At 41.3% G+C, this 23,648-nt stretch overlaps 1 non-coding gene across 1 annotated transcript; it reads right to left on the reverse strand.

Moving 5' to 3' along the window:
• Positions 1 to 22,185: 22,185 nt before the first annotated feature.
• On the reverse strand, positions 22,186 to 22,292 carry LOC118490905. The gene has a single exon (XR_004890130.1). It is a non-coding gene; the product is annotated as a small nucleolar RNA R71 (small nucleolar RNA).
• Positions 22,293 to 23,648: the final 1,356 nt, after the last annotated feature.

Here is a 23,648-nt window from a genome sequence, read left to right on the forward strand (position 1 = left end):
AAGGCTTCATCCCCCAAACAGAGGATCCCTCCACCTTTTGTAATCCTACCTATTGTCCAAAGGATCCATGATCCTTAACCCTAAAAACTATTGTTCAAAGATTACAAACCATAATTGTTTCAAACCACAAACAAACCACTACCAAACTCAAAAAAATTGGGCTCCGACCTAGTCTCGAAATATCCATCATCGCCCAATCCAGCAGCTCACACCTTTGCTGCTCCATCACCACCAGCTTCTCCACCCTGATCCTTGTCAGCATCGCCGCCCTCCAGCATTGGGATCTCCTCTGCTTCGTCCTCATCCTCCAGCTCTGCCAATCTTGCCTTCCAACCCTCCACGTCCCATGAGCTTTTGTCAAAGGCAGGATCCTGAGCCTCCGCAGCCATTTGTAGTTGTATCTTGTACATAGCAGTTGCGGCAGAGACCTTGGCATCCTGGATGATCTCCTGTTTCTCGCCATCCATGTCAATCAGCCTTTGAGCAGCCTCATCCTTTGTAGCCAGGAGTTCCTTCTCAAGATCGGCTATCTTGAGATCCTTTAACACGCCCATTTGTTGGAGGTCGGCGATTTGGCTCTCCTGATCCTCGACATGGCCAAGGTAGGTCTCAATCTCAGCAAGTTTCTGCAAAAGAGAAAAAAGGTAAGTTCAGGATCAGGTGATCCTCAAAGAAGCAGGATATACAAGCAGGATATTCGAGAAGGATAACCAACAGGGGCAATGATCCTTACCTCATTGACATAATCGAGGAACTGTTGGCGGATCAGGGGAAATCCTTGGAGATCCTCAGAGGTCTTCCTCTTCTTCCCCTTACCTCTAACAGGTGCTTTAGGAGCCGAAGCAGAGGGACTGGCTACAGAAGCTTTCTTTCTCGAAGACTTGACATTGGCAAGTTCATCAATCCCGAACTTGGAGGCTGACTTGGCAGACTTAGCAGGTTTCCCAGCGCCTGCACAATCAAAACAAGATAAGTTCCCTTACTAATTAAACAGTCTCACATATAACTTACTTTCTAATAAGGATACTTACTTGACATAGTGGCAGATGCGGAGGATACTTCTTGTGAATCTTGGACGGTGACTTGAAAACTTCTGATTTTAGGATCAAGCTTCTTGAAAGCTAGAACCCTCTCTCTGGCAGCAGGGGTTAATTTGAGATGAGCAATGGAGATAGCTGCACAATAAACAAAAAATATTAGTGATCCTCATCATAAGAGACAAGTCTGATGGTGATCCTTCCAGGATCCTCTATCCTACCATGGGTGGCCCACTCCTTGGGCAGATCATTCCCATCAGGGAGGGAATCCCTTCTCACAAAGAAGAAACGACGCTTCCAGTTTGTATCATTTTTGGTAACCTTTAAAATAGGGTGATCCTCCCCGGCCTTCCGTTTCAGCAAATATCGATGAGAACCAAACGTGGTGAGATCATAAAGCTCGGCCAGCTCTGCCATCCCTAAATCAATCCCCTCCTGCTCGATGATCCTCTCGAAGGTATACAAGACCCTCCAGATCATCGGCATAGCTTGGATATAAGATATGCCGGTTAAAGAAAAGAAAGATTGGGTGAAGGCCGGAAAAGGATACGAATATCCTATGGTAAACGGAGTTGCAGGAAAGATCACCCAGGCGTCTGAAACAAAGTCGCTCAAAGCAGTGGAGGTGAAGGATTTGAAAACAGCATCCGCCGGAAAGCAATGACGAATCCTATCTACATGAGCATCGGTAAAGCAACATCTCTCCGTAGGAGAGTCCTTAATGATCCCTTGGCTTTTCAGGGGACTGCTCTTCTCGTGATCCTTTTGGGGAGAATTTCGGAGCAACATACTTGTAGCGGAGCAGAAACAGAGCAAAAGCAGAAAAAACAGAGCAGGAAAAGGAAGAAAGAAAGGAAGAGAATACCTGATCAATCTTCGGTGGAGGTTATAAAGGGAGTATATCCTGAATTTAAATGCAAATCGATCCTTACCCTATCTCCTATTTATAATCATGATTTGCAGGGATGTCACTTCAGTGACGTAATGATCGCAACGGCTAGTCCGGTTATAACGGCTAGTTATCCGAGTTGTCCTTTGAAGATAAGATCAGAACAAAAATATAACTCATTTATTTACAAAATCACTCCTTATATTTTAGGGGCAATTGTTAGGGCTGGATTTTTACAATACATGATCCTCACATGTGATCCTAACCAGTGATCCTTGTTTCTTTGACAGATAGTGATCCTCAGTAGAGTTCCAGGATCAGGATCACGGACCATCATAGGATCCTCATGCTAACAGTTGCTTTCGTTGAATTTAATGTTGTTTTGCAGGACATCTAGCGGGATCCGCTCTTAAGCATCACAATTAAAGGACACGTCTTTACAACTATGGCATGTGCTTAATCAGAGATGGACGTTGTGAAGGATATGGAAACATGGCATGATTTAAGGGCGATAATTTAGGCTAGATTTACTTTTATTTCTAAAGGGGTAATGAGCTGATTATTAGTCTTTTTACCTAAAATAGGTCACCTACACTTGTATATATAACACTCTTCCTCATTCGGAAGAACACACAACACAACTCTCACACGCTTAGACACTCGAAACCATAGTGATCCTTGTACTCAGCTCATTATCATCCAAAGTTGTAACTATTTTTCTTATATTGAAGTTTGGTGATCGGTAGTTGCCATCACCCGAGGTTTTTTATGCCGGAGATCATACATTGATCAAGGGCTTTTTCCTCGTATAAATCATTGTGTCTTTGCATATTTCACATTGAAGTGATCCTTTACTTTTTCTACAAACCAAGCATCATACCCCATTTACATAAAGTTTGGTTGCATTATCCTTGTGTGATTTTTGACCAAAACACTTCCCATTTCGGAGCCAACTTGCCATCGGCAGGATTAGTAGTATTCTGAAAAGCCTTTCTTAGCACCCAATCACCAACTTGAAATCTCCTAGTCCTTATGTTCTTGTTATATGCTCTGGATATTCTTTGTTGATATGCTGCCATCCTTAGCCTTGCTGCGTCTCTTTTTTCGTCTATGGTATCCAAATCTTGACATAAGGTTTCAGGATTCTACTCAGGATTCTGTAGGATAGATCTTGCAGTAGGTATCACCATTTCCGTTGGAATTACTGCTTCTGCTCCGAATACTAAGGAGAATGGAGTTTGGCCGGTTGCATTTTTTACCGTTGTCCTGTCAGCCCATAACACAAAGGGTAATTCCTCTGCCCATCTTCCTTTTTTGGCTCCAAGTCTCTTCTTCAAGTTATTCACTATTATCTTGTTTGAAGATTCAGCTTGTCCATTCGCTTGAGGATGTACCGGAGTAGACGTTATCATTTTGATTCCCCAACTCTTGCAAAAGTCAGTAGTCCTTCTGCTTATAAACTGGGACCCATTGTCACAAATGATTTCAGCTGGTACTCCAAACCTGGTCAGGATATTCCTCTTTATGAAGGATACTACTTCTTGGTCTCTAACTCGAACAAATGCTTCAGCTTCAACCCACTTAGAGAAATAATCCGTCATTGCCAGCATAAAGACTTTTCCTCCCGGAGCCTTTGGTAACTTCCCTACTATATCCATCCCCCATTTCATGAACGGCCAAGGGGACGCTACAGGATATAGTGGTTCAGCTGGTTGATGCAATATGTTACTATGCCTCTGACATGCATCACATCTTCGAGCATATTCTGCGGCATCTTTCCTCATTGTTGGCCAATAATAACCTGTCCTTAGCACTTTTGAAAATAATGACCTGCCCCCAGTATGGTTACCACAATCCCCTTCATGTATATCCTGAAGTACTTCTTTGGCTTCAGGATCCTCCAAGCATCTCAAGTATGGTCTTGCAAGAGATTTCTTGTATAGAATATTATTTAGTGAATCGTGATACCTTCATCCTAAATGCCTTAGGATTTTCATCTTCGGGGATATGTCCTTCCTTGAGATATCTCATAATTGGAGTTGTCCAGGATTTAGGATCCTCTTCAGGATACACCACTTCAGGATCTTGAATACTTGCTACTTCCTTATGCTGAGGATCCGTTGCAGGATACAGGATATGTAATATCGGTATTGGGATTCCTTCTGGTATCCTGATTGATGATCCCAAATTTGCCAGTGCGTCTGCTTCAGCGTTATCCTCTCTTGGTACCTGTTCAAGTGTAAAAACATCGAAATATCCTGCTAATTTTTTAAGAATACCGAGGTATTCAATTAGTTTCTCACCCTTGACTGCATAAGATCCATTAAAATGATTAGTAATTAACAAGGAATCAACATATACTTGCAAATTCTTGATATTCATATTCTTAGCCAATTCTAATCCTGCGATTAAAGCTTCGTATTCTGCCTCATTATTAGTAGCAGGGAATTCACATCTAACAGCCTGGGGTATTATGTCCCCCTGTGGCGATTTTAGTAGTATACCTAAGCCTACACCCCTTACATTAGATGCACCATCAGTATATAGTATCCAGGATTCTAAGTTTTCTCCTAATTGTTGTACTTCTAGGTCTACTTCATTTTGAATATCACTACTGAAATCAGCCACAAAGTCTGCTAGAGCCTGAGACTTTATTGCATTTCTAGGTTCATATATTAAATCATAGGCACTTAATTTTACTGACCACTTGGCCATTCTACCCGACATCTCCGGTTTTCTAAGCACATTCTTAACAGGATAATTAGTCTTAACATGAATCCTATGTGTTTCAAAATAATGTCTAAGCTTTGTTGATGCCATTACTAGAGCCAGTATTAGTTTTTCTAGGTGAGAATATCTAGTTTCAGCATTTAACAAACTTTTGCTAACATAATAAACAGGATACTGCTGACCTTCGTGATCCTTTACGAGTACTGCACTTACTGCATTCCCTGATACTGCCAGATACAAGGATAATGGTTCACCGTCCTCAGGCTTCATCAATAGAGGTGCGGTTGAGAGATACTGCTTCAAATCCTGCAGGGCTGCTTCATGCTTCTCGCCCCATTCAAACTTTTTATTCTTTTTCAGGATATCATAGAATTCTTTACACTTTTCCGAGGATCTTGATATAAATCTATTTAAGGCTGCCACTCGTCCTGTTAACCGTTGAACATCCTTCACGTTTGAGGGTGACTTTATATCCAAGATAGCTTTTATCTGCTCCGGGCTTGCCTCTATCCCTCTTTTTGTCACCATGTATCCTAAAAACTTTCCTGCCCCCACTCCAAAATGACACTTTGCAGGATTAAGTTTCATATTATACTGGTCCAGGATATCGAATGCTCCTTTAATATCCTGAAGATGATCCTCAGCTTTCTTGGATTTGACCACCATATCGTCAATGTACACCTCCATGGTGTCCCCCAGTTTGTCTTTAAACATCATATTCACCAATCTCTGGTACGTTGCACCTGCATTTTTTAAACCAAAAGGCATAGCAGTATAACAATAAATACATGTTGGTGTCATGAAAGCAGTATCCTCCTGGTCCGAAGGTTCCATTTGAATCTGCTGGAATCCTGAGGATGCATCCATGAAGGTCAACATTTCATGACCGGCAGTGGCATCCACCATCGAGTCTATATGAGGCAGAGGGAATGGGTCTTTTGGACAAGCTTTGTTCAGGTCTGTGTAGTCTACACAGTCTCTCCACTTCCCATTCTTCTTTTGAACCACTACCACATTTGCTAGCCATCTAGGGAATTTGACTTCTCTAATCATCCTGGACTTCAATAATCTTTCAACTTCCTCTTGGATAATTGCATTCCGCTCAGGGGCGAATTTCCTTCTCTTTTGTTGTATAGGCTTGAATGACCTGTCAATTCCAAGCTCGTGAGTAATAATGTCTTTAGATATACCTGTCATATCCTCATGCTTCCATGCAAACGTTGACATCCTGCATTTCAAAAAGTTAATTAATTGTTCTTCAATATCCTGAGGGATATTGGTTCCCACGAGCACCGAAATATCGGGATTATCCTGGTCTAGGATAATTTTCTTCACATCCTGCTCCGGATCCTCCACGATATCCTGGGCCCGCGTCTTTAATTGCTATGATGCACTAGGTTTGGTTGAGGATTTCATCGAGGATGAGTAGCATTCCTTCGCCTCCTGCTGATCACTGTCGATCTTGACAACCCCCCAAGGGGTAGGGATCTTGATGCATTGGTGATATGTTGATGGCACGGCCTTCATATCGTGGATCCATGGTCTTCCTAGGATGATGTTATAGCAGGATAGAGAATCCATCACACAGAAACGTTGCATCTTGTTGACTCCTTCGACATATACGGGCAGCTTTATCTCTCCCACTGTGTTCCTAGCTTCTCCACTGAAACCAACGAGCACAGTGGACTTCGAGGTGATATCCATCGGAGACACATTCATTCTCTTCAGAGTCTCCAGTTGTATTATGTTGACGGAGCTGCCATTATCAACCAGTATCCTGCGTACAAAATGGTTAGCCACATATAATGTTATTACCAGAGCATCATGGTGAGGATCCTGGACAGTATCCCTATCATCTGCATCAAAAGTGATCACTTTGTCAGTTGTGAGGGTAGTCATCCTGACAGGTTTGTCTCCCCTCTCGGCCTTAGCTTCCTTTGCATGTCTCTTTGCTGCCGAATACGAAGTTCCACAAATGTCGGATCCTCCCGAAATGAAGTTGATTATCTTGGCATCGGCGGGAGGTGATGCCGCTCGCTCAGGATCCTTCTCGGTATCCTGAGCCTTATTCTTCTTTCTCCCTAAGAGATCTTTCAAATATCTCTTGCTTAGAAGATAGCTTATTTCTTTCCTCAGAGCGATGCAATCCTCAGTCATATGTCCAAAATATTTGTGGAAAGCACACCATTTAGACTTGTCTTTCCAATCTGCTTTTTGTTGATTCTTTCGAGGCCACCTGGCTTTATCTCCCAAACCCTGCATAGCATACATTAGTTCCGGTATATTAACAGAAAAACAATATTCAGATAATTCAGGATATTCTTCAGGATCCTCGTCTTCAACAACATTCACTCTCTTGTTATCATTTCTGCCATATGGCTTAGAGCGATATGGCCTATATGAGGATTCCAATTTCCTGTTAGTCGATTCGTATGTTGAGGATGCATTCATCCTTTCTTGCATTTTTCTGTCATCCTCCAACCGAATATATCTTAGAGCCCTGTTCCGGGCTTCATCCAGGTTCCTGCATGGGTTCATTACAAGGTCTTGATAGAATTGAGAATCCTTTTGCAGCCCCATCTTGAAAGCTTGCACAGCTGTTGCAACATCAAGATGGGGAATGTCTAGTGATTCCCGGCTGAACTTGTTCACATAATCCCTGAGGGATTCCTGAGGCCCTTGTGTTATCCTGTAGAGATCACTTGTTAATTTTTCAAAGCTTCTACTACAAGAAAATTGACTATTAAATAAATTCACTAAGTGAGCAAAAGATGTAATCGAATGTGGAGGAACATTCAAGAGCCATTTTAAAGCTGATCCTGTCAAGGTTGAACCAAAACCCTTGCACAAGCACGCTTCCTTGAGATCTGGAGGGATAGGGTTGATCTCCATCCTTTCCCTATACTGGGCAATATGCTCTTCAGGATCCGTGGTTCCGTCGTAAAGCTTCATGTTTGGAGTCTGGAATCTTTTTGGGATTTCAGCATCACATATAGGATGCACGAACCAAGATATCCTGTGGCTATCCTGGGATACTTCAGGAATTGGCTGCACCACCCCAGGTACACTGGATATCATATCCTTTAATTTCTGAAGCTCCCTGGATAATTTTGACGTTACAGTTGTATCCTGCAGAGATCCAACACTGTTAGTGGCAATAGCATTATTAGTATTTGATACGTTACCCGTTAGAGGATTTTGCCAATATCCTGAAGCATATCCTGAGCTCCTCACAGTTGATATCCTGACTGAGGAGGGTATTTCAGGAGTATGATTCTGAGGAAGGCTGGGCACAATATTCCCCCTGTTATCCTCAGTATACACAGCTGAACTAAAGTTCAACGCTCTGGGATGTAATGGAGTGACATTATCCTCAGCAGATCTGCTCGAGCCAGACTTCAAGAGTTGTATTTCCCTTAAAAGCATTTGGTTTGTTTCCTGTTGCTGCCTCATTTGTTCCTGCACACTTCCAAATAAGGTTAGAATTTCATCGTTAGAAGCTAAGACAGGAGCAGATCCTTGGACACTCCGAGTAGGGATAACGTCTTGAGGTTGTGTAGAGGCTGGCATCCTTGGAGGAGGTGGTGGGAGCACCAAACCAACTGTTGTAGAAGTTGTAGCAGACACAGTAGAAGAGCTCATGTTTGATCTTGAGGCCATTGTAAACAATGTGGCAAAAAGTTTTGAAAACAAAAAACCGATTAGCGATTTCACAAAGATTTTTAGTAAAGAGAGCACCACTTGCCCCACGGTGGGCGCCAAATTGTTTTGGTCAAAAATTACCGAAGCAATTAAGTGATCAAATTAGTTAAGTGAGGTAGTGTGCTAAAAAGTGTGTTGAAAATATGCTGGTTATGTTGTTTGGAAAAACAGTGTTCAGGATACGGCTCAGGATATTGAGCTGTATCTACGATCAAACAATGAGCAAGAAAGTAAAGTAAATGACACGAGATGTACGAGGAAAGCCCTTGATCAATCTAGATCGCCGGCATAAAACCTCGGGAGCTGACAATCGCAGCTGCCTTGTTCTTCTTATTGCTTTAAACTTCAGGATACAGTGCAGGATATAGATCAGATCGCTAAGTGTTGCAATGAATTTGTGTGAAAGTTGCGAGAGAGCAAGTGTCAGAGTGTACCAAGTGTGGTTGTGATGTCCTAGTTGATCTCATATACCCACCTATTTATAGTAACAAATTACAAACAATAATCCCTACAAATATGGGCTACTCCGAATATTCCATTATGAACGTTATGGACCGAGTAATACGGCTTCAACGTCTTCCCTTGAACGACTTGGACCGAGTCTTCCATGGAATAGGCCTTGTTAACGTTGCTAGCTTCTAACCCACGTGCCTGCACATAATCCATTAGTAATCCCGAGGATACCATTCAGGATGTTACCAATATCCTGAACTAGCATCCCTGATGTAAACAGATACAGCATAAACAAGATATATATCAAGATATTTCCCAGGATATGGGCTCAGAATTTCACCCATAACAGGTACCAAGGGAAGAAAATACAGAAGCTGATGCATTGGCCAATCTAGGATCATCTTTGAAGATCCCAGAGGATATAAGTATCCCCATCATCCATATCCTGGCTCCTGCTATTGAAAATCAGGTGGCCATGGAAATAGAAGAGGATTCTGCAATAATCCCTAGTGAGGATACTCAATCTTGTTCAGGATCATGGATCTCACCAATCATGAGATACTTACAACACGGAGAGATTCCTATGGGAGAAAATCCTAGGGCTTTCAGAATTAAGGTATCTCAATTCACAATCTTAAATAACATGCTGTATAAGCGATCTCTTGCAGGACCATATTTAAGATGTATCGAGGATCCTGAAGTTCAAGAAGTGTTAAAAGACTTCCATGAAGGAGATTGTGGAAACCACACTGGGGGCAGGGCATTGTTCTCAAGGATCTTAAGGACAGGATACTACTGGCCAACTATGAAAAGGGATGCTGTGGAGTATGCTAAGAAGTGTGATCCTTGTCAAAGACACAGCAATATCCTTCATCAGCCGGCTGAATTTCTACATCCTATACCATCCTCTTGGCCATTTATGAGATGGGGGATGGATATAGTTGGCAAGCTCCCTAAGGCACCTGGTGGAAAAGTGTTCATGCTTGCTATGACTGACTACTTCTCCAAGTGGATAGAGGCTGAAGCTTTTGCCCAAGTCAGAGAGAAGGAAGTTATATCCTTTATTAAGAGAAATATTATAACTAGATTTGACATTCCTTCCGAAATTGTATGTGATAATGGTTCCCAATTTATTGGGAGCAGGACTACTAACTTTTGTGACAGTTGGGGGATTAAGATGATAACATCAACACCAGTCCACCCACAGGCCAATGGTCAAGCAGAATCATCCAGCAAGATCATTATCAACAATCTGAAGAAGAAACTTGGATCCAAGAAGGGGAAATGGGCAGAGGAATTGCCTTATGTGCTTTGGGCTGATAGGACAACTCCCAAGAATGCTACTGGTCAAACACCCTTCTCTTTGGTATTTGGGGCAGAATCAGTGATCCTAACAGAAATGGTGGTCCCAACTGCTAGAACAAGTACCCGTGATCCTGAGGAGAATGATGCAAACCTGGCTCAAGACTTGGATACTATTGAGGAAATCAGGGATCTGGCTAGGATAAGGATGGCTAGCTACCAACAAAGAATGGCTGGTGCATACAACAAAAATGTCAGGATAAGGAAATTCCAAGTTGGGGATATGGTATTGAGAAAAGCATTCCAAAATACCACCAATCTTGCTGATGGGAAATTGGCACCAAAATGGGAAGGCCCTTATTTGATCGAAGCCGAAGCAGGAAAAGGGGCATATAGATTGCTTACCATGGAAGGTAATCTGTTACCAAGAGCCTGGAATGCTGTCCACTTGAAAAAATATTTCATGTGAGCAGGATCCTTCTGGCATATATGATCCTTACATTGGAAGTATCCTTCAAGGATCCCTGAAGCATCAATGATCCTTACTCTGGTAATGTCCTAAGCTCGAACTCTTATTTACATATTTTCTTATTTAAGGATAAGGATCATGTATCCTTCATCCTTCTCTCACGAGATTTTGAGTTCTGATAGTCCAGGTATCCTTAGCATATTGTCGACAATCTTCAGAAGCAACTCAGATCCTTGGGTTCAACCCCAGTTATTTGGGCTTGTCCCCAGTTATCCTTGGGCTTGTCCCCAGTTTCGCCTGTAGCGCACGATGATCCTGGTATAGTTCACGTCTTTGGGACCAGTACTCGCTTTAGGGGCTGATAATTCCATCGTACTGGCTATACCTAGGATCCTACGTATAATGGTAGACGTACCATACATCCGTTCCTAAGGTTTCTAACGTTTTCACGTTAGCTAAGGTTTTGGCATTTTCATGTCACTAAGTTTGGATAGTCGCCAGTAAGGGCCATACTCCAGTTTACATACGATCCTTGGGCTTGTCCCCAGTTATCCTTCGGGCTTGTCCCCAGTGATCCTTTGGGCTTGTCCCCAGTTATCCTTCGGGCTTGTCCCCAGTTACTAACTTATCTCTTATATTGGCTTAGTCCCAAGTTATATTCTGTTTTCAGGTTTTCGAAGTTACACAATTAAGGATCCTCAATCCTTATTACCCATTAAAAGCTTTTCTTATGGTTATCCTGATTACAGTGTTAAAGGTTAGGATCCTAACTTGGATTCTCAGGTATGATCCTTAACTGTTTTGGTTCTATTCATTATTTATTTGAATAACCCATATACTTTGACAACTGAACCTATGATCCTTAAAATAAACTACTTTGAAAATTTTCAACTATAGGATACTTGATCCTGGATCGTATCCTAAATTTCTTAAACATAATCTGCTTAACTTTTCTTACTCAGACAAATATATATCAAAACAATTGGAAGTTAAAAGGATAACAACACAGGATAAGCCAGAAAGATTAGAGTTATTTTATTAACAAAAGTTTAAACCATCAAAAGTTGTCAAAATTGCCAACCCACGTTTCTACCAGCAAAACGTGGCCCGTCCACATGGGTTGGCAAAGGGTGTCCATTGTTCATGCGGTCATAGCAAGTGCAGGAAATTAAAGGCGGCAGGATCACAATGGCTTCATCCCCCAAACAGAGGATCCCTCCACCATATGTAATCCTACCTATTGTTCACAGGATCCTAGATCCTCAACCCTAAACCTATTGTTCAAATACAGACCATAATTGTTTTAAAACATTACAACCACCACCAAACAAAAAAATTGGGCTCCGGCTAAGTCTCGAAATTTCCATCATTGCCCAATCCTGCAGCTCAATCCTTCGCTGCACCATCACCACCAGCTCCACTTGCCTCTCCACCCTGATCCTTGCCAGTGTCTCCACCCTCAAGCATCGGGATCTCCTCAGCCTCCTCATCATCCTCCAGTTCAGCCAGCCTAGCCTTCCAGCCCTCTACGTCCCATGTGCTCCTGTCGAAAGTAGGATCCTGAGTCTCCATAGCCATTTGCAGCTGGATCTTGTACATTGCTACTGCAGCAGAGACCTTGGCGTCTTGGGTGATCTCGTGCCTCTCATAGTCGAAGTTGATCAGCATCTTGGCGGCTTCCCCCTTGGTGGCCTGGAGCTCCTTCTGAAGATCGGCTATCTTGAGATCCTTCAACACCCCAACCTGTTGAAGGTCAGCAATCTGGCGATCCTGATCCTCAACATGGCCAACATATGTCTCTACCTCAGCAAATTTCTGCAAGGAAGACAAGGCATAACAGCAGAAACAAGTGATCCTCAAAACTGTCAGGATACACAAACAGGAGCAGTGATCCTTACCTCGTTGATGTAATCCAGACATTGTTGGCGGAGCAGGGGCAGACCTTGCAAATCCTCAGAGGCCTTTCTCTTCTTGCTTCCTTTTCCCCTGATAGGTGCTTTAGGGGCTGAAGCAGTTGGGCTAGCAGCAGGAGTCTTCTTCCTTGAGGATTTGACATTAGCAAGATCATCAATACCGAACTTCGAAGCAGACTTAGAGGATTTTCCAGCACCTACATAACCAAAACAAGATAAGTATCTTAATTTTATTTGACTCTCATTATATAAATACTCCTTAAAAAAGGATACTTACTTGACATTGTAACAGAAGCAGAGGATACTTCCTGAGAATCCTGGGTGGTAATCTTGAAAGTTCTGACTTCAGGATCAAGCTTCTTAAAGGCCAGGAGTCTCTCTTTGGCAGCAGGTGTCAACTTCAGATGTGAAACGGAGATAGCTGCACAACAAGAAAATAACAGAACATCAGTAATCCTTATACTAAAGGATAAGTCCTACGGTGATCCTTCCAGGATCCTCTATCCTACCATGGGTAGCCCACTTCTTGGGCAAATCCTTCACATCAGGGATGGTGTCTCTCCTTACAAAAAAGAACTGCCGCTTCCAATTAGTGTCATTCTTGGTAGCCTTGAAGATCGGATGCTCCTCCCCGGGTCTACGTTTGAACAGATAACGATGGGAACCAAAGGTGGTCAAATCATACAGCTCACCTAACTCGGCCATACCTAGGTCTATTCCCTCTTGCTCAATGATCCTCTCAAGGGTATACAAAACCCTCCAGATCATCGGCATGGCCTGAATATAAGATATGCCGGTCAAAGAAAAGAAAGCTTGGGTGAAGGCAGGAAAGGGATACGTATAACCTATGGAAAACGGGATCACAGGAAACGCAACCCATGAATCGGAGATGTGGTCACTCAGGGCAGAAGGATCATAAGCTTTGAACACCGTATTTGCAGGAAAACAGCACCGAATCCTGTCAATCTGAGGATCAGCAAAGATACAGCGTTCTTTAGCAGAGTTTGTGATGATCCCTTGGCTCTTAAAGGGGCTTTCTTTCTGCTGATCCTTGGCAGGAGAATTCCGGAGCAACATTTTGAACGAAATAGAGACAAGAAGAAAAACAGAGCAAGCACGAGAAGGTGAAGGGGAATACCTGTTCAATCCTCTGGTCGCGATTATAAAGGGAAGAGTTCTTGAATTTAAATGCAAACGATCCTATCCCTATTTCTATTTATAATGATGATTTGTGCAGGGCTGTCATCTCCATGACGTCAGATCGCAACGGATAGTTCATTCTTAACGGCTATATATCCGTTGAGTTAGTTATAGATAAGATTCGGCAAAATATAACTCGTTAATATTACATAATTACTCCTTATATTTTGGGGGCAATTGTTAGGGCAGGATTTTAATGACCTATGATCCTTACATGATATCCTAACAAGTGATCCTTGTTTCTTTGGCAGATAGTGATCCTCAGAAGAGCTTCAGGATCAGGATCATGGATCATCCTAAGGATCCTTATACTAATGATTGTTCTCTTTGAATTTAATGTTGTTTTGCAGGAATTACGAGTTGGACCTGGTCTTGGCAACGTTATTAAGGAATCGTTGACGTAAATCTCGCACATACACTGCCGGAAATAGACGTTGTGGAGAATATGGAAACTTAGCACAAATTACGGGCATTTAGTTAGGCTAAATTTACTTCTATTTCTAAAGGGGTAACGAGCTAGTAGTTAGGTGACTTGCCAAAAATACGACCACACACACTTATATAAAGGGTACTCTACAGCATTTGGAAGACACAACACATTTCTCACACGCTTTAGCATACGATACTATAGTGATCCTTGTACCTAGCTCGTTATCATCCGAAGTTGTAAACATTGTTTGTTATATTGAAGTTTAGTGATCGGTAGTTTCCATCACCCGAGGTTTTTTATGCCGGAGATCATTCATTGATCAAGGGCTTTTTCCTCGTATAAATCCTTGTGTCACTTGTGCAATTTTCATTTAAGTGATCCTTATCTTTGTTCATCATACCAAGCATCATTCCCCGTTTACAAAGAGTTTGGTTGCATTTTCCTTGTGTGATTTTTGACCAAAACAAAAACCGAACCACCAACTGAAAAATTTAAAGTTTTCAAAAATTCAACATTTGAAGTTGGTGAGTGTTCGAAGAGATTTTACAGGCGTAGTGTGAAACTTGACAACCAAAAATGGGTTGTTAAGAAATCTGAGGTAAAATCTGGTGATGAATCTGATTCCACAAAATCAGAGGTGCCACAGTTTGATGAGAATGATGAAAACTCAGTTCCTTCAATGGATGATGAGAACTTTCCACCACTGAGGACTGAAAATTTTAAAAGAAAGTCTAAAATCTCAAATCAGAGTTTTTCTGAAAAAGATAACTTTGATGTTGAGAAAGCATTTAATGGTAAAGTGAAGAATATTTTTGGAAAAATGGTTGATGGAAAGGTGAAAGGGGTAAAGGATTTCTACGCTAAAAAGAAAGCAACTTACACCCCGACAAAATCTGAATTGAAATCACCCAAGGCTGGTCAGGCTTGGGTGGACATTTTCTTCGCTTGAAAAACTTGACTTGCCGGAGATCCCAAGTTTGTAATCGTGGATTAGGAATCGGCATCTTTCATGTTTAATAAGGTTGTTTTGAAAGTTCTTAAAATTGTTAAAATTTTACAGGTTAAAGGACTACGCCGGAGCTTCCAGGTTGGTAAGTGCGAAGCAGGAATCGACATTCTGATTGGTAAAATGATTTGTGTAGAGGTGACATACCTACAAGTGGTATTATTTGATTATTTTTACAAAGTGGTACATGTTGCTTAATTGCTTAATGGTAAATCAGGGACATTAATTTGTACTTGATTTACTAACTCATAATAACACAAAGAACAAGATGATGAACCATATCCCCAATTTTAACAAAGTGATAAACCTACAAATGGTTTTTATCTAAACAAACTTATTTTCCGGAAAAATCATTTTTATTAAAACAAACTTAAGTGTTTTGAAATCTCAATGAGAAAATGGTTTGTGAAAGGGGGAGTTCAGATTGTTTATGCCTAGTGAATGGCGAATTGAGGCTATTTGATATCGGTTGTCATGTTTCTGTACAGTTTGTTTTAAATTTTCTTCTAGTGGGTCAAGAGCTTAGATAGTTTTCAAATTTCGTTAATGTGTTTGCATTTTAGGGGGAGTAGAAAATTTCAGAAAATCCAAAAACATTGGAAAATTTGAAAAAGCCAAAAACATGATAAAATTCAAAAATGAGTTTCGTTGTGAAAAGAGGAAATGATAGTACATCAGTGGGCTGTCACAACATGCTAAAGAATTGGAGAGTTAAAATGTGATAAACAATCTCACTGCGGATATGCCATTAGATTTTTGCACGCTTAGTAAATTGTGACGAGATATAAACCTAAAAAAACAAACTTGCTTATTCTATGGGTTAACAAAACTGCTTGGATATATAGGTAACCCCTGAAATCTTGTTTGAAAGGTCCCTTATTCCGAGATACTAGGTCTTTATGCTCAGTGATATCTGGGGTATTATCCCGGGACTTCTGATGTATGGAAGTACTGACCTAGTCCCCGGATAATGCTTTCTGCTATGCTTTGAAACATAAGCGCCGCCCTCAGCAAGCTGATGAAACAATAAAATTGATAGTCGCTGCTGTTGAAACTAAAAGATCCTCTAAAGGGGACACACCGAAAAGTCGAAGCCGTCATCTCTCTGCGTATACGGAAGTATTGACCTGAGCTCTCACGGCCCTCGCATTTAACCCCTGAACAGATATCATCTGTGGTATACTCACCTGTAAGACTGAATATTGGGATCTGGATACGAGAGTATATACAAGAAGTGGGACACACGGATAAGTTTAAGTCATTAAGACATTAACATTGTATTTCGGAACAATTGAACTTTGTGTGAAAATTTAAGTGGACAAATATACTGACAATCTAGGTGAATTGTTTAGAACTTAAAATAAAATGAAGCTTAACGGTGTTGGTGACCTGTCTAAAAAACTGATATGATCCTCTTTCACGAACTCACAAAAATATTGTTTGTAAATATTTCTTTACTGCATTACATTTGTATTTATTTCAAAATCCAAAAGATTTTCAGTGTGTTTTAGCATAAACTTTTGAAAACTCAAAAAGATTTTCGACAACTGATATTGAAAAGCTGATTTTCAAAATTTTGAGTGCTAAACATGATGAGTATCATTTGAGGGGGAGTTTGTTTTTAAAACTGATTATTCTTAATCAAATCTTCAAGTGGTTCATCAATACTGTTACTGATAAAGTTTTAGTTTGGTTTGAGAGAGAGTTTATTTTTGTGCATACACTTTTATTCTAAATTGTAAAACTTATGTTTTGGGTAGAGAATTTGCAGGTGATCCAGGTTGTGTTGCTTAAATCTGTAATAAGCCAGACAACGATCCTAAAGCTGATGATGCTGATGATCTGAAGGAATGCCAGCATATCGCAAGGGGGAGTCTGAAGACCTGCGAGAAAAGATTGAGGATGAAGCCCAGAGACAGATCAAGACTGAAGATGCGAAGACTCGACACTTAAGACTCGTCAACATCTGAGGGGGAGTCTGTTAGTGCATACATCTGTCGACTTCGTCTTGTATCGAGTCTTAGTCTTAGAATGTTAGATTAGGGCACATTGTACGAGATTTCCCGACATGTCCGTATGTGGGAAACGTTATGAGAGGTTCCGCTTATTCGTACATGTCCGTATAAGTGAAACCTTATGAGAGGTTCCGCTTATTCGTACATGTCCGTATAAGTGAAACCTTATGAGAGGTTCCGCTTATTCGTACATGTCCGTATAAGTGAAACCTTATGAGAGGTTCCACTTATTCGTACATGTCCGTATAAGTGAAACCTTAGGAGAGGTTCCGCTTATATGTACATGTACATATAAGCGAAACCACCAGCACTATATATAGGGATTTGAGTGAAATCATTTGTAACACTTCTGAGATTCCATACCGAGGTGCTGCCGGTGTGAGATTTGAATGTAAACGCTGTTATATCAATCAATAAAGTGATTTAAGTGAAGATCTAGCTGTTTCTACGTCAGGTACTTGTTTTCCGCACCTGTATCTGATCAAAACTCCTCTGATAGACTCGTTCGGGTCAGAATTCGATCCTACAGAAGAGGAGAAAGTTTGCACCTAAGATGAATGCCATCATCCAAGAGGAGGTTGATAAACTGCTCAGAGTAGGTATGATTAGAGAGATAAAGTATCCAAGGTGGCTAGCCAATGTGGTTGTTGTTCAAAAGAAAAATGGAAAGTGGAGGGTATGTGTCGACTTCACTGTTTTAAATAAGGCATGTCCCAAGGATCCTTTCCCATTACCCCACATTGACTCCATGGTGAATGCTACCGCGGGTCATGAGTTGTTGACTTTCATGGATGCGTCATCTGGATTTCAACAAATTCAGATGGAACCATCTGATCAAGAGGATACAACCTTTATGACCCTTACTAGTATCTATTGTTATATTGCTATGCCATTTGGAGTAAGAAATGCAGTTGCTACCTACCAAAGGCTAGTTAATATGATGTTTAAAGAACAAATTGGACACACAATGGAAGTCTATATTGATGACATGGTGGTTAAGTCCAAGAGAGCTGAGGATCAACTTAGAGATTTGGAAGAAGCATTTGATATCGTTGATAAATTCAACATGAAATTGAATCCTTCCAAGTGCCACTTTGGTGTAAAAGCTGGCAAGTTCCTAGGTTATATGGTAACAAAAAGAGGGATAGAGGCAAGTCCGGAACAAATCAAGGCGATTGTGAATATTAAGTCTCCTGCCAATGCAAAGGATGTGCAAAGATTGATAGGAAGGATCTTAGCCTTGAACAGGTTCATCTCAAAGTCATCAGGGAAATGCAAAGAATTCTATGACATCCTGAGAAAGAACAAAAAATTTGAGTGGACTAAAAAGCATGAGAATGCTTTCAAGGCCCTTAAGGATTACCTATCCTCTGCTTCAGCCTTAATGAAACCAGAAAAAGGGGGATGTATTATCCTTATACTTGGCAGTTTCCTCTAAGGCAGTAAGTGCAGTCCTTGTTAAGGATCATGAAGGAACTCAACATCCTGTATATTATGTAAGCAAAAGTTTGCTTGATGCTGAATCCAGGTATTCTCATTTAGAAAAACTTATCCTTGCTTTAATCATAACATCTACTAAATTACGCCATTATTTTGAGACTCATCCTATTATTGTTAAGACTAACTTTCCAATCAAGAATGTTCTCAGGAACCTAAAATGTCAGGAAGGATGGCAAAGTGGGCAGTCAAGCTTAGTGCTTATGATATCAGATATGAACCAAGAACTGCCATCAAATCCCAAGCCTTACCTGACTTTGTGGCTAATTTCATTAGTGATCTACAAAGGGAAGCTGAATTGGAAGTTCAACAACTTGAAGAGACTAAGGATCCTTGGATACTCTTCACAGATGGGGCTTCAAATGTCAAAGGAACTAGACTAGGCATACTACTAAAATCGCCACAGGGGGACATAATACCCCACTCAATTGCTTGTGAGTTTCAAACTACTAATAATGAGGCCGAATATGAAGCCTTAATTGCTAGTTTGCAAATTGCCAAGCACATGAGGATCAGGTATCTTGAGGTACATGTAGATTCCTTGTTAATTACTAACCACTTTAATGGTTCTTATGCTGTTAAAGGTGAAAGACTAATCAAATATCTAGAGATAGTCAAGAAATTGGCAGACTCTTTTGCTTCTTTTTGTTTAACATAGGTACCCAGGGAAGAGAATGCAGAAGCTGATGCTTTAGCCAACCTTGGATCATCATTGAAGATTCCGAAGGATGTTAGGATACCAATTATTCATATCTTAACTCCCACTATTGAGGATCACACAACTATGGAGATAGTGGAGGATTTTGCAATCATACCTAGTGATGCTGCACAGTCGAATTCAGGATCCTGGATCCTTCCAATCCTAAGATATATACAACATGGAGAGATTCCTACTGGAGAAAATTGATGTGTGTAAAATGCAACATATAAATTAAATCAAATGAGGCATAAAACTAACCCTTTTTAAGTACTAATATTGGAAAAAGTGTGCTTTTGTCTTCCTTTTGTATTTTCAGGGATAAATGAGCTTAAATGAACAAAAGAAGCAAAAATGCAACCAAATCTAACAATAATACAAGAAAAGGAATAAATATGGCATGCCCAACCCCTCGACAGCATCTTCCCAAGCAAAAACAAGACATTAGAAGGCTGAACACGCCTCGTGCCCATCAGACACGGGGGCGTGCCCAAGTGTCTACAGAAAAGACAAAGTTGTAGAAGCTTCTATTTCCCAACACGTGGGCGTGCCCAGCGGACACGGGGCCGTGGTCAACGCTAAGATTCGCAAAATCCAAGCAAATCTTGATAGTACAGATACGCTTCTGCACACGGCGTTGTGCCCAGCGGACACGGGGGCGTGGTCAACTAATGCAGACAAACTGCAATTAATGAAGAAAGAGAAAGTGGATGGACACGGGGCCGTGTCCGGGCTTCTGTGCAGGCTATAAATAGAGGTGCTTGGTTCACTTCAAAGGCATCCCTTGGCAAACCACCTCTCTCACACTTCACCCACCCACCACCACCATCACAACCCACATCCACCACCATCATCCATCATCCATCATAGAGTGTGTGTAGTAGTCTCGGGATCCGATATTGATAGTAAGAGTTCTTGACAATCAAAGGCCATGTTTGCCTATGTCTCTTACATCACTTGGTGAAGACAAGCATTTTGTGTAATACTTTTTATTTTTAATCTTTTCGCACTTTTTATTTGGTTATGTATTAATAACATTAATAACTAGTTTCTTATGTTGAAGGTGAAACTTCCTTATCATTTGTCCATGGTGTCTTGGCGTTATTTTACTGTCTATATAAAATAAAAGATTTACACCAGTCATATCTCTACAGTCTATATGGAGATATGTTGGCTACCTGGTCGGGGGTTAAGGGAATGGTTTGGCAAGGTTCTTGCCTTGTTCAGTGTATAGATCCTGCAAGGACCTGGGTCAAGCTTACTAGGACCTCCTTCAATACCCACTGGTATTGGATGGCGGGGGTGTGAATAGCTCCATCCCCTCATATGTAAACTACTATTATTACATTAACCCGACTACATGGGATTGTATCCCTGCTGACTCAAACCACTTAGCCGAGGGTAACATCACCTTCAAAAGAGGGGCCTACCACATTACGCATTAATAACTTAATTAATTATTTTTCAATAATCCAACCCTTAAGGATTGTATCCTTGCTGACTCAAACTACTGGGTTGAGGGTAACGCCACCTTCAAAAGAGGGGCCTACTACTATAACTAAGATAATCTCTTAAAAAGTGCAAAAGTGCGGAAATAATCAAAGGTTACACTAAAGGCGAGTCGGATCCAAGTGATTCATCTTGTTTATCTGTTTTTATTTTATTTTTATTTTCAGCATTTTTAGTTTTTATTTTTCATGTTTAAACCTTTTTCTAAAATTTTGATTTGATTAGACGTTGAGGATAAACCGGTACTAAAAGCTCTTGTGTCCTTGGACGAGCTCGGTATCTTACCGACGCTATACTACGCTCACGATGGGTGCACTTGCCCATATGTGTGTTTAGTGTTAGTAAAATATCGTGTTTTATAAATTTAAAACTTGACTAAAGTGTTAAAAAGGGCTTAAAATATACATAAGAATATATAACACACCACACACATCAAGTTTTTAGCGTCGTTGCCGGGGACACAAGAATTTTAAGAAAGTTAGGAATCAACGGCCTAATCGTTTTTCTTATTTTTCTGTTTTTTTAGGATTTTTCTTAAATTTTCAGTTTCTGCAGAGCTCAGCACGGGCCGTGCCTGGTCGGACACGGGCCGTGCCCAGCATTGTTACTGGCAGTTTTTATTTTCCAAGTTACAGAGAGTTGAGCACGGGGCCGTGTCGGTGCAACACGGGGCCGTGTCGAGCTCCCCAGTAACAGGGATTCGGAAAAAATTACTACATCTCCGACCACGAGCCGTGTTCATCTGAGTACGGGGCCGTGGTGAAACTTCTGACCAACATTCTTTTTTGTTTTTTATTGCAGAACTTGGAACCCAGGCGCCACATCTGAACTTTCTACGTAGTGTATGAGCTCTAGTTCTAGTAGAGACATAAAAGAACCTCTAGACGAACCCGAACACTTTCTAAGAAAAAGACTTAAAGCTAAAAACCAAGAGAAAGTTTCAGGGGACCCACTTCCAATGGTGGATCAACGCACCCTCATGGATTACCTACGGCCCATAGTGGGTAATCTCGGCGCCGCTATCAATGCACCGAACGTCGAGGCCAACAACTTCGAACTTCGGCCGCATTTGATACAAATGCTCCAAGACTCTGCAACCTTCCACGGGCTTGCGGACAAAGATCCCCATTTACATATTACTAACTTCTTGGAAATATGTGATACTTTTCGGATCAATGGAGCATCAAATGACGCCATCCGCCTTCGAATGTTTCCATTTTCACTAAAAGACCGAGCTAAGGCTTGGCATAATACCCTCGCAGTTGGTTCGATAAACACCTGGGATGAACTAGCCCAAAAGTTTTTATATAAGTATTTCCCTGCTGCTAAAACGGCTAAATTAATGACTGAAATTAACACATATTCACAAGAGGATGGGGAATCCTTATATGAAACTTGGGAAAGGTTCAAGGAGCTACTAAGAAAGTTTCCTCACCATGGTCTTGCGGTATGGCAACAAGTATCCACTTTCTATAATGGGTTGTTGCCACACACAAGACAAACACTTGACTCTAGCTCCGGGGGACTTTTAGGTAATCGTCGCCCAAATGAAATTTATAATCAAATTGAGGAAATTGCTCAAACCAATTTTCAGTGGCACACTCCCCGAGGCACAAAATCTATTGCCCCGAGCGCCCATAAGGTTGATGAAAGCACCACCTTGCAAACCCAAATTGAGGCCCTCTCTTCAAAAATCAAAAAGTTAGAAATGGCAAAAACGGCCTCGGTCATGGCTTGTGAAGGGTGAGGTGGGCCACATGAAAATTTGAGTTATATGAAAGAAATAGATAATCAAACAGAAACGGTAAACTACATTGATAATAAACCTAGGCCGTCGGGTCCTCCAACGGGTACCTATAACCAAGGATGGCGTAACCACCCTAACCTTGGTTGGAGAGAACCCGACAATAGTAGTAACCAACAAAATCTAAACCAACGAACAAACTTTCAACAACCAAGAAAAGAGTCACAAAATTTCTCTCAACAACAACAATGGGGATGAGAAAGGCTTGAAGATACCGTATCTCGCCTCATCTCCGACACCGAAAAGAAAAACTCGGATCGATTTCAACAACTAGAATCAAACTTTAGAAATCAACAAGCTAGTATTCAAAACATTGAAAACTAAATAAATCAACTAGCTCAAAATTTCTACGAGAGACCACAAGGCGCATTACCAAGCAATACCGAAACCAACCCAAAGGCACAAGTGCATCTCATCACGTTGAGAAACCGTACCGTAGGTCTCGAGGAGGCTCCGCTACCTCCAACTGAAAAGAGCCGGTTAAGTCAAACCACAACCTCGTCAACACCTCAAGAAGAGACAACTCCTCCGCCAAATCAAGAGCCCACTAAGAATCCTCTGGTGCCGTACCCCGGTCGATTACTTCGCCAAAAGACCGACGAGCAATTCACAAAGTTCGTAAATTTACTAAAACAATTGCATGTTAATATTCCATTTGTCGAAGTCCTAACCTAAATGCCTAAATATTCAAAATTTATGATGGACTTCCTCACTCACAAAAGGAAAATTGAATCATTGCAATTAGTTAATTTAAGCGAAGAATGCTCCGCCCTGCTACTCAACAAACTCCCGCAAAAGAAGATTGATCCCGGAAGCTTCACCATCCCTTGTTCAATTGGGGAATCACCCATTCGTAACGCACTAGCCGACCTCGGGGCTAGTATCAACCTCATGCCCGCATCAATGTTCGACCGGCTAGGCTTAGGGAAAACAAGCCCTACAAAAATGAGCATACAACTTGCCGATAGGTCGGTTAAATACCCACAAGGTGTCGC

This window comes from Helianthus annuus, chromosome 3 (assembly GCF_002127325.2).
Source record: "Helianthus annuus cultivar XRQ/B chromosome 3, HanXRQr2.0-SUNRISE, whole genome shotgun sequence".
NCBI lineage: Eukaryota > Viridiplantae > Streptophyta > Magnoliopsida > Asterales > Asteraceae > Helianthus > Helianthus annuus.